At 36.7% G+C, this 12,325-nt stretch overlaps 1 protein-coding gene across 8 annotated transcripts in view; it reads left to right on the forward strand.

The window, feature by feature from the left end:
• Positions 1 to 12,325, forward strand: part of PALLD (palladin, cytoskeletal associated protein) — a 200,670-nt gene that overhangs the window by 59,696 nt on the left and 128,649 nt on the right. The gene's annotated exons all lie outside the window — the stretch shown is intronic.

Genomic DNA, 12,325 nt, shown 5'->3' on the forward strand with positions numbered 1-12,325 from the left:
CATTATTATTTAGGGAAAGGTGATGACTAGTCCTCAGGTTTGGCTTAGGAAGTGAATGTAATCCTTCTCTAAGGAAGATTGCTTGTAGGTTATAAAATGCACAGTAATGCACCAGTTAACTCTAATGACAGGTATCTAATTGCATGAACCAAGTAAATCAGTCAGATTTTGCTGTGGCATGAAATTTCAGTAAAGGAGTGCTGTGTAAAGGATGCTGAGGAAATGGTGGCATAAGTTTTGGGAAAACTGAGGCTCCAAAGACAGGCAGTTTTCTTTCCCCACCCTTTCCTTCCTCTTATCTGCTGTTTCAACTAGACCCTTTCACACAGTACACTCTAAATCTGTCCTACTATACCACAGATGTTATCTGGGAGTCCAAAGTATTAAATCTTATTTTTCCTCTTTTAATGGGTAGCTTTCTGCTATATCTGTTATTGTACTTGCCTCTGAGGTAGGATATAAGGACATAGCATGCTGCAGAAAAGTACAGTTACTTGTAAATATGACAGCTGTTACATAGAGATCAAGCCTTTTCAACAGCAACTGTGAAAAATGTCTTTTATAATATTACATTATGAATCAGAAGGTATAATCAGTATTGTTTTGCTAGTTAATGTGGGAAATTAATTCAGAAAGCTTCCAGTTTCAGTCCAGACCAGTAGTCTGAGAAATTAACATGTTATAAATGTTGATTTTGCTATCTGTAAATACCTTTCAAGACCTGCCACTACTATTGAAAACTATAGTCAGTGCCCTACTGAGGTGCTTGTTCTCTGCATCCTATAGCACTCTGCAGAATGATACCAATCTCCGCAGGCTGAGCGTCACTGAATAAATTTCACTGCTGTCACACATAATGCAAGGCACTGACAAAACTGCTGACAGCTTTCTTGCTTGGTGTCAGTTACTAAGTTGCTGACATGACCTGAATGAATCAGGCATTTTATCTTCTGGTCAACAAGTTTATATTTACTGACTCTAGCTTGGAAGTAAACGGGAAGTAAGGAAAAGGAAGGGAGAGATGATAAGAGAATAGTATCCATATAAGAATGAAATAGTTTTGTATTGGTTATATAGGGTTTCATTTTGCATTTAATCTGGTCTAGTTTATCTCACATTACAGATGCAAAGGTTTATCTATTCAGCTACTATAACATAGATAACTGTCATCTATAGCTATCATGCAATCATGCATATAAAAAGTGCATTGACTGCAACGTATGTCACAGTGGATATAATAACTTTCTAACTTTCATAACTCCAGCAAGATGTCTGCCAGTTTTGAAGGTAAACCTCCAAGTTCCACTGTTGCCATTTCCGTGTTTTCAGTATGAACAAGAATATACATCCTGGATGGAGGTTTCTTTTTACTTTTTATTGATTTGCAAGTTATTAGGGTTTCATAATTGAATGTTGTTTTTTGTAAACTAGAGTGCTTGGTCTCAAATACTTTTAATCTTCTTACTTTTTTTAAGTATTACAGTTTTGAGAAATATAATGGATTCATCTGAAAGGTGTGTTGTCAGCCATGTGCTTGCCACTAACTCACCACAATCACATTAAATTCAATTCACCTTATATGTAAAATTCAAATTGCATAAATGCAATTTTATCCTTATAACTTTGCATCTTTTGCTTTACTTTTAATTCTTTACTCTCCTTTCTTCTAAGTTCAAGATATTATTTCACTGGAAGATTATGTCTGGCCATTCTGTAATGGGTTCCCCTCCTCATGTAGGCAAAATAACGACAGAATGCTATTTGAAAATCTGTTTCTGGTCAAAGGAGGGTATACGTATAAGGGATAGCTAAGAGCGGCATTTCGCTTATAGCCACTATGCATTCCATTTCAGCCAGACAAGAAATCGTGTTAATCCTACAAGCCTCAACAGTTCTTTGGGTCTGAAAAATGTTCAGCATTTCACATGTGATTATTAAATACTTAATTTTTTTTAGCCTACTGTAGCCATCGTCACTCCTTTAAATTTTCTTTTTTTTCCTGCCCTTCCATGATCTTATTAATTTCCTATCAAATATCAGAAGTGGTAATTTGATGTAAGCATAAGTCTGCATAAACCAAGCAATGGTATCTTCAATTTAAGTGAACAAATTTACAATCATTTATTGCGTTAGGTGCTTGACTGTCTTCACACTTAATGAAAGATGACCACATAAAATCCTTCTGCAACAGGCAAACAGACTCCTAAGAATGAAACTCAAATACTTCGTTTCTGTGCAGTGCTGTATAATAACTTACATCAGTACCTTCACGCCAATCTGCTAGCTTTCAAAAATATTGAGAAATAATTTTGTGGCTAAGAGTACATCTGGCAATGCAGGGTCAGAATCTGCTCTTATTCTAGAGACCCGGTCAGCATACGGAAGGTGCCCTTAGAGTTAAGGCAGTGGAAGCTGAGTTTTGACCTGGCTCTTACCTTTCCTGGGTAACAGTGGACAAAGTGCTTACCCTGTTTCTCAGTAATAAAACATACCTAATTATCTCACGTTCAATTACCGTTTCAGTGCTCAAAGTCCTATTTATTAAGCCTTTCTTTAGAGAAACATTTTTATTCAGCTACCTCAGACACAAGAACATTCATTGTGCAGTTGCCGACATTCCGTGTAGATAAGTAGAACTGTTGCTCTAAACCATTAGATCCTGCCTAGACCATTGCTACCAGGTGGTCCAATGCTTGTATTCGGTAAGATGTGCCATGTGCTAGACACTGTGGAAAATTGTGGTGAATGTTCTTACTGAAAATATGCGTAAGAGTATTCCTAACCTAACAGAACAGGGAAAATGTATGGGGGAGGGAATGGTGGAATAAATTGAGTGAGGCATAGTATGCTGCTCTAGTTGGCTCTTCCAGCATGCTCTGAAGCTGAGAACAATATGTATGAAACCAGGAATGTTATCTCTAATACTGTATGTGTGGTTTTTCTGAAGCATTAAACTGTGACTCTGTTCTCATATGCTTTATGTACCACTGGTGTACTCTTAGTACAGGGCTGGTTGCATTTGAAGACTACTATTTAATGTGTGTGGGATATCTTTCTAAAGCTTTGTTTGAAAAAATATTTGAGGGGCATCCTCAATGTTTGTAGAACATAGGCAGAATTTCCTGGATTAACTTGCAAGTTCATTTTGGAGAGAAAATTTGTATGTATTTATTTCCGTGCGTACCTTTAGCTGCAGGGTGAAAAATAGGGAGCAGCATCTCTACTTTGGAAATGTAACATTCTGATTTTTTGGTGTAGAGATGATAATCTTTGCATGAAACAAAACAGCAGATAAATCAATTTTTTTGCTGGCACAACTACAGACTAAGTAGAAGGAGTCTGTTTGACTTACTGACATATGAATTAGAGGAACAATCTGAAATGCAGACAATGTCTACCACACTTTGAATTCATGGTAAGATGTTCCAGGCCCAAGAAGGAAGTTGTACAAAACCAGTGGATTTAATTACCTGTCAGAATGAAAGAAATTATTGCTCAGTGTCTGGCATTTCATGCGTAAAACTATAGTGGCTCCTGTGTAGTAGCTAGTTAAATGCAAAAAAAGTGAGTGTTTCAGATGCTGGTTTTTTTCTCTTGTGTTCAGAGCTGAATTCTTCTTTATAGTGTGTTTCATAGTTCTGTGACAATCCTTTGAAAGTATAAAACTCTGAAAGTGTGGGAAATTGTTGGCTATACCCGTTAATCATTTAAACCTGAATTTAAATGATTGACCGCTTTTTGGTCAGCTGATGAAATATGATCTCCTTCTTGTTCTTTCTGAATAAATACAGCTTTACAGATGTCTTTGATCTGCATGATGAAACAGGATTACCTGAAATGTGGTGTCTCATTTGGATACCATGGGATACATTTGTGAAGTATCATTTGCACCAACCTCACAGTATTGTCAACAACAAGAGTCACTTCCCTGGTTCCTTTGCTGTATGGCATAAATGTACCTATGAGATTTTGAGGGCAGATCAACAAAAAAGCTGCTAGATGGTTTTCATTGCTTTTCTGTTAAATATTTAGGTATTTTCCTTATAATCAGTGTTCTAAAAAAAAACAGTTTTATAAAAGTTACACCTGCAAGAAGTGAATAGACAATAGTGAACATTAGCATCCTACTCAGCTTGTTATAACAGAAATGTTTATTTTTCACAAATCAGTAGCTTTGGATAGCATATCCAAATAAGTCATACAGCAGGTGTCTTTTTTCTATATGATATATTTTCTCTGGTTTATATGCAGAAAAGATTAGCATATAAAGCTAATCCTTCTTCATTATAGGCATGGAATGTAATTCAGTTTTATTCATTAAATCTCACCATTTTTTCCTTTGTATCCAGATATCTCATTACTGCATCATATCATGCATATCTTCCAGACTTTTATCAGAATATGAGATTATCACAGAGACATGAAATTTATAACAATGAAATTTTACTAAATTTGAATGTGTTTGCTTTATAAACTAATTTTCTTTAATTTTTCATAGTACATAGTACATATTCGAATTATGATAAATGTAATAAAAAGATCAGTTTAATTATTTAAATTGCTGTTTATGTTTCTCTTACACCAAGATAGGCTCTCTCTCAAAAAAAAGTATAAATCTAACCATAGCTGTCAGCTAATTAAAAAAATAATTAAGAAAAACCCAACAATTTGTATTTCAGAACATTTAATTCCATGGAGAATTACCAAGAGATATAGTCACTATTAGTTCATATTACAGTGCTCACAATAGTTTTGACAATGATGCTCCTTTAAAAATAGCTTATAACAAGAAGCTGAGGTAAAAGCAGAAGGTGGTTGCCTCAGTAGTAAATTTGTAGGAGTAAATTTCAGTACTTTCAGTAACTTCAGAAAAATACATTTTGTATCAAAAATTCTTATTGTACCTAAGAACAATTTAGCAATAACAGAGTTGAAATCAGTGGCATGTGTTATACCACTGCCCCATAATCATAACTGTCGACAAAATTATTTAAAATTCTCTTAATCTAAAGAAGTAAAAGAAATGTTCTCTAAAAAGTTTGGTATATTTCAAGTTATGCAGCTATGAATCTTTGCTTTGCTCAGTGTTGTGTTCAATTTTCATACTTTCTAGCATTGATTTCATTTTTTCTTGTGTTAATATCTTTATCATTCAGGTAATTAAAAGCCTCCATCAAAAATATTTTTTAAAGCTTCTACTCTAAAAGTTATAAAGTGAGGCCAACAGTTGCAAAGTTAAGGACAAGATACAATTTTTTAAAAAAAATTAAGACCTTCTAAGATAATCCCGTGATTCTAAGACAGAACAATTAGTTTTAATCAAATCTGACAATGCTGTTTTTCTTTTGTAATTAGCTGTACACATCTATGTAAATCCGTGGAGCAATGCAGAGAGAATACCCAGAGAGAATGACATGAGGTACAGGCTGTAACTCAGCATCTTGTCTGGAGCTATCAAAATGACAAGCTAACTTGCAGTTTATTTCCCCAGCTAAAATGCTGAAATAGAGTAGAATCCTTGTTCCGCAGGTAAAGTGAACAGAAAGAGGCTTGGAAAACCTACTCAGGAATGTAGGCAAGACATTTTCCTAAATTACAGGAATAAGGTAAAAAACCCCATCTTTGGACTTACTGCAGCTTGCAGTGACAGAGGCTGTTGTTCACTGTTCGTGGAAGCTGGTTACATCTGTTACTTTTGTACCCCCTCTACTTTGCATCCTTGCACAAAACATGATGGAAAGCTTCACTTCAGAAGAAGCAGAGTTAACTTGTAGGAAATGGCAAGCTGAAGCGTTGATATATGTCTTGAAAATACAGCCATTTTGGTATTCTCTTGCCTTTTTTTGCAATTTAAGAGAGCAGTTTTGGTTTCCAAGCACATGATCATGCAATTTAGTCAGCTGATTGTGAGGTCCTCACTGAAATTTGTGAGAGCTAGAGGAAGACTGTGTGACATCTGAAGAATCAATTAAATTCTGAATATATAATATACACTGTTTATAATATAACACACTTTTAATTATAAAATTGATTTCTGTGGTTTTCAGTGTATAGAACCTTTTATTAATTGCTTAACTGACGGTGTAGGCAAAGCACCAGCATCTGTATTCAGATATTCTTTTTCTTTTTTTTAAGATTACAAAATATAAATATTTGGAGTGTGTATGTTATTGGTAACCTCATTATGAGTTACCTATACAACTAATGAAATTGTATATTGCACAAAAACTGAGCAATGTGTAAAGTGCATAAGCATCTGAATCGTCTGATTATTGCAGTGTACTCTAAAACTCATATGACGAAGCTGATTCCTTTTAAAAATCAAATTCTTTAAGTAGTAATTTTTTTTTTTCAGTCTGGAAGTGTTGGACTACTTAGGAGAAAAAACAAAATGGAAGTTACACAGTATTGTGATGGAAATGCTGACTCTGCCAGTATAAGAATGTCAGAGTATTTCATTTTGACTTTTCTTGCTGCACATACTTAACACCACTAAGGATAAAATTACTTTTTAATTTACAGCTTATCTCTCTGCACTTTTTGTGGTGGTCAGAGTTCCTTCCCTATTATAATTTCTCCCTAAGGCTATATCTTAAAGTTTCACTTCAGCTGCCATTTTAAATTAACTTTTAAGAGTGTGCGGAGAGGAAAACCTCTCTATTCCTTAGTGACTCTCAAAAAACAGAAGTTCCAGCAGGATTATGAGTTAGAGAGAACCTCGAACTGTTTTTCTTAAGACCCTGGTGCTTACTTAGTCAGTGTACTGTTCAACTCTGTTTATATTTTGTTCAGAGTCATTAAAATCCCAGACACATGTGCTTCTATGTACTTCCATGCATGGAGGATTGTGAGGGCATAAAGAAAAGAACGAAAAAGAAGAGTGAAAAAGAAAGGTATATTGTGTGAATTGCTACTTGATGCCACTGTGCATGAACTGCTGCTCACCTGGCATCTGACTGTCCTTTTCTGTTAATAAATCTGTTCTAGCTTTGCCATCATGTAGCCAGTGGAAAAGCAAAGAAGGTTTAAAGAGTGAAAAATTAGTATCTTAATCATTGTTCCCCTGCTACCAAAATATCTCTGATTTGACTCTTTACTATTGACTTTCCAGTCTAGTGATTGTGTTTCAGTGTCTGCATTAAATATTTAGTTGCTATCATTTTAACATATGGGAGATACAATGTAGGTGAAAACTAAGCACAGGTGTGGAAAAAGCAAGGTAAATAGTGGTACAGTGGAAACGCAGGCAAGAGCAGAAATGGTGGAAAGATAATGAAGAAGACAGTAGGAAAGAGCAGAAAAATTAAGTGTAATTTGAAATTTGGCAAAATACATAATGACTGATAAAATTAATTCCAGTTACATAAAATCTATGCTCCTTTTATTAGATTTTGGGGGGGTTTTTTTGGTCAGTCATTATCTGTCATCTTACAGTTGCTGTTCTCTTTCAAGGGGACAGTTCTCTACAAATTTGCATGAATGCTAGCGTGGCCTGCAGGAATGGACCTAAGATGCAAGCTGGAAGTCTTTTTGCATATGAACACACATATGCAAACCCTATTGTTGGTGTCTCAGCCTGTTTTGCTTTTATTTGCACACCTTATGCAATATTGAGAACCTACAACAAAGCGATAGTGAAATGAACTGGTAATTTTTTGTTCTTGGTATCCAGAATTTGTGAACAAGTGTCTTTTTAAAACAATGTTCTCTATTCAAGGAATTTTGTTTTTCTCAGATTGTCTGCAGTGTATCTGTTCCTCTATGTTACTTTCAGTGTCTTTTGGGTTGATTTGGGTTGGGTTTGGTTTCTTTTGGGGTATTTTAACTCTCCAGAAGCATTGTTGCTATCTCACAGCTAGGAAGTAATCTTCTTATTCCCAAGAGGATCAATAGGCTAAAATAGCCTGGACATAAGTTAATGTTGCCCTAGTCAGCATAAAACTGGAATTTTCTTGCAAGACTTGCTTTGTGGCTATTTTTCTGTGTCTAGTCATGAGTTCTCCCGGGTTCTTTGGCCCGGTTTCCCTTTGATAGTGATGTGTTTCCTGCTTTAGTGATCCCTCCACAGAGAGGGGGAATACTTCAAAGATTTATCTTTGAATCTTTTTCAGTCCTTGAGAACAGAAAATTCTCTTACCATGATTATTCCAAGCGTAATGGCAGTAAGGCTGATCAGATCCTATAGATAGGAGGTTTGTGCTCTATGATAGAGAGCAAAAATGTATATATATATAAAAAAGATGAAAAACTAAAATTCGGTCTGTGTTTGGGAAAAAAAATACTTCACTTATTTTTATTCGCTGACCCTTTTTTAAATTCACAACTCTCTTGAACTGAACTGGCAACTGGCAAGTTATTGCCAGATAAGTATTTCAATTGAGTGTTTTCTTTTTCAGTTAATTTTCATGTAATCACCAAAAGAAATTCATGAGAAGTAATCCTCCTCTTTTATCAACATGTAGATAGAAAAAAAAATAGAGTTAGAATCGGAAAAAGAATATATGTCTATTCTAGTGTTTGTCATTTCAAATAACTGTGTTCTTGCCAATTGTGAAGATGAATTCTTCTTTCCACAATAAACAGTGCAGTCTCACACCAGGTGTGTTTCCCATGCCTCAAACATCACCTTAATGATAGCTGAGGTAATTTGGTATTGAATTGCTTACCTATGTGCTTTTGTCTGTGGCAGACAGTGTCTGATGTAGCAGGTCACGACTCGTTTTCAGTGGTATGTCGTTCATGTGATGCAACAAGTCTTCGTCCCAACCAGTGCTGAGGAATAGCTCCCACTACTTGAGACTAACTGTGTATATACATGAACCAGGGGACAATGTAGAAATTGTCCTCCTAAGAAAACAGTTTGCTTATTAAATGTTATCTGACAAAAAAGCATAAATGGATTTTTTTATTTTAGGTTCTTACACTTATGACAGTTTCTTAAATATTTTGTGAACGTGGAATTTGGGAGACAGTAGAAAGTCCATACAATTTGCATGAAACTATAACGGGATCTGTCTGAGAAAATAATTAGGCTTGGAGGAGAGGTTTTCCTTTGCAGGATGTTTCTGGAAAGGAAAGAAAAATAGAACTAATGGTTATGTAGGGCCTCATATTACAGGGTCTTGTCTGTGATTGTCTAGAAATTGAATTAACCTCTCTCTTGTGCATATTGTTTAAAATGTAACTTAGGAAAGGCTGCACAGAGGTTAGGACTCTGAAGGTCTAATAATCAGAAATAGTAGCAGAGGTCCTCACACTGGGAGAAGGGACAATGTGTGACAAGAGAGGAAAGGAGGGGAAGAGGGGAAAGAGAAATGTTAATTTTGGCAGTAGAGCTGACAGAATAGATTTGTCTCCAAGGCAAATAGTTGTAAAAGTAGGCCAAAGGGGTCTACTGAGTAAACAAATGGAAGTTTGTTAATTCTTTCCAAAAATGATACTATCTGTGTGCACTGTGTAGGCAACAGAAGACAGAAAAAGAACTTGTTAGTCTTTTAATTACAGAAGACAATTACGTATGGTTTTAATGCCACTGTCAACTTTTTTTTTGCCTTCAGGAACAAAAGATCTATTGTTCATAAGCACAGAGAGCTTGCCTGCAATTATGCCATTAAGGGGAATTGTGTTATGTGTAAACCTGTTAGATTTATTAACTCTGCATTCTGAAATAAGTATGACATTTCACGTTTTACAATCTAGTATTTTCAGAAGAAGGTTTTAAAACATATTTTTATTTGTATTAATTACATGAAGTTTAGTAATTTAAAAAAAGAGCAATACAAGTGAGCCAGTTTTTTAAAGACTCCTCACTGATTGTTGTTTTGTAGCATCTGTCATCCTGTAGTGTTGCATGCTTTCCCTAAATACAGGGAGGGTCCTCTAACTCCTTGGGATATCTTGTTTTCTTGGGGTAAAGCTGTGTGATAGGGAGGAAAAAAAATTGATTCTGAAATATTACTGGGATGTGACTGAAAAAATTCTCTCATAAACTAGTACAAATTAAAAGAAAAATACCAGAATTTAGTAGCAAATGTTATGTCTTTAAAAATTATTTTTAAAAATTCTGTCATCTTCTACTTAGAACCGACTCCCCATAAATTTCTGAGGTTATATTTATTAATTTTAACAAAACACACACTACAGTAGAAAACTAAAAGTGTACGGGGGGAAGAGAATAAAAGACCATTTTTGAAGCTTACTGTCAAGAATTATTATTTTGTCTTTATCCTCACCAGAACAAGATTTGAATACTCGGGTAGCAGAGGAAGAGGAGAGAAAGGAGAGCAGAAGGAAGACATGGAGAAGCACAGATTAGGATTATGGGATAAGAAGAAGGGAAGAAAGAGTGGTACAGATCAGAGTGGGTTTGCAGGACTGGAACAGGAATAACAAGCTTGGCAAGACTTGGCAAAATTTATTTTCAGGACATAGGGACAACTTGAAAACAGAAGCAAGGTTGCTCACTAATGACTTTCCTTTAGATTTCCCAGTGTACCTCCCCTTGCAAAAATGTATGACAGACCCTGTAAACCAAGAATTATCCACTTCTCCTACTTGCTGGGCTGCCAGAGATACAGATTAGTCAGGGTGTAGCTTGGGGGAATAGGACTAACTGATATGAGGAAATCAAAAAGAAAAAAGGTGGGAATTGGTACTTTTATGGCAGCAACGTAGGCTGAAAGCACAGACTAGCTCTTTAGACAGCCTACACTGGAAAATGCTTGATTGACCTAATGTAAACAAATTTATGCCATGCTTTGACCTAGTAATAAGTCACCTCAGATAAGTGACTGTTTTGCCTGTACCTAAACCCAGTGCTTTTGTGGGGGCATACTTTTTTTGTAGTGGAAGATGTATTACATACATAAAAATCCAGAGCTAGAAAACCAGTTTATGTTCCTGATCTAACGCAAGAGTAAACTTATTGAAAGTTCACCAATATGGAATCTGTACCATGGGATTATATTAGGTTGACTGGACATGATAGACAAAAATCACAGAATCACAGAATGGATAAGGTTGGAAGGGACCACAGTGGGTCATCTGGTCCAACCTCCTTCAAGCAGGGTCATCCTAGAGCACATTGCGCAGGATTGTGTTCAGATGGTTCTTGAATATTTCCAGTGAGCGAAATTCCACAACCTCTCTGGGCAATCTGTTCCAGTGCCCAATCACTGCACAGTAAAGAAGTTCTTCCTCATGTTCAGGTGGAACTTCCTGTATATCAATTTCTGCCCATTGCCTCTTGTCCTATTGCTTGGCACACCAAGAAGAGCCTGGTCCTCTTGCCATCCTCCCTTCAGATACTGATGGACATTGATGAGGTCCCCTTTCAGTTGCCTCTTCTCAAGGCTGAACAGACCCAGCTCCCTCAGCCTTTCCTCGTAAGAGAGATGCTCTGGTCCCTTAATCATCTTTGTCACCCTCCTCTGTACCTGTTCCAGGAGCTCCATGTCTCTCTTGTACTGAGAAGCCCAGAACTGGACAAAGCACTTCAGATATGACCTCATCAGGGCTAAGTAGAGGGGCAGGATCACCTCCAATTACTGCTAGCAGTGCTCTTGGTAATGCATCTCAGGATACCATTGCCCTTCTTGGCCACAAGGGCACACTGCTTCCTCATGGGCAGCTTGTTGTCCACCAGGACCCCAAGGTTCTACTCCATAGCGCCGCTCTCTAGACCAGCCCTCAGCCTGTACTGGTGCCTGGGATTATTTCTTCCCAGGTGCAGGGCCCTGCATTTGCCTTTGTTGAATTTCAGACAGTTGTCTGCCCATCTCTCCAACCTGGCAAAGTCCCTCTGAGGGGCTGTACAGCCCTCTGGGGTATCGGCTACTCCCAGCTTTGTGTCAATAGTGCTGAGAAGGCATCTTCCCCTTCATCCAAGTCATTGATTAATAAGTTAAACAATACTGGGCCCAATATCAACCCTTGGGGGACAGCCCCTAGTGACAGACCTCCAACTAGACCCTGTTGGGTCTAGTTGACAAATTCAAATATTCTGTGTAGAGAATCAGTGAGTATTACTTAGGTGGAAGTGACAAGTTATACTGAAATGGATAAGACTGTGGTCAAAGCAAGCCAATACATGAGATTCTACCAAAACCAGGACAGAGAATAATTTTTAAATGTAGGTGTGTACAATTTCCTAAGCATCCAGAAATGTTTCACTACCTTTTAAATAAAGTTTATTCCAAGTTATTTCTTTGTGAATGCCTTTAAACACTTCAGAACACCACGTGCTGATTTCAGTAGCAATTTAGATTTTTGCAGCAGAGTGTAATGTCTGCTTGTGTGCGATGAGCCTGAACCAATCCTTTATATT

This window comes from Pseudopipra pipra, chromosome 4, assembly GCF_036250125.1.
Source record: "Pseudopipra pipra isolate bDixPip1 chromosome 4, bDixPip1.hap1, whole genome shotgun sequence".
In the NCBI taxonomy this organism is placed as follows: domain Eukaryota; kingdom Metazoa; phylum Chordata; class Aves; order Passeriformes; family Pipridae; genus Pseudopipra; species Pseudopipra pipra.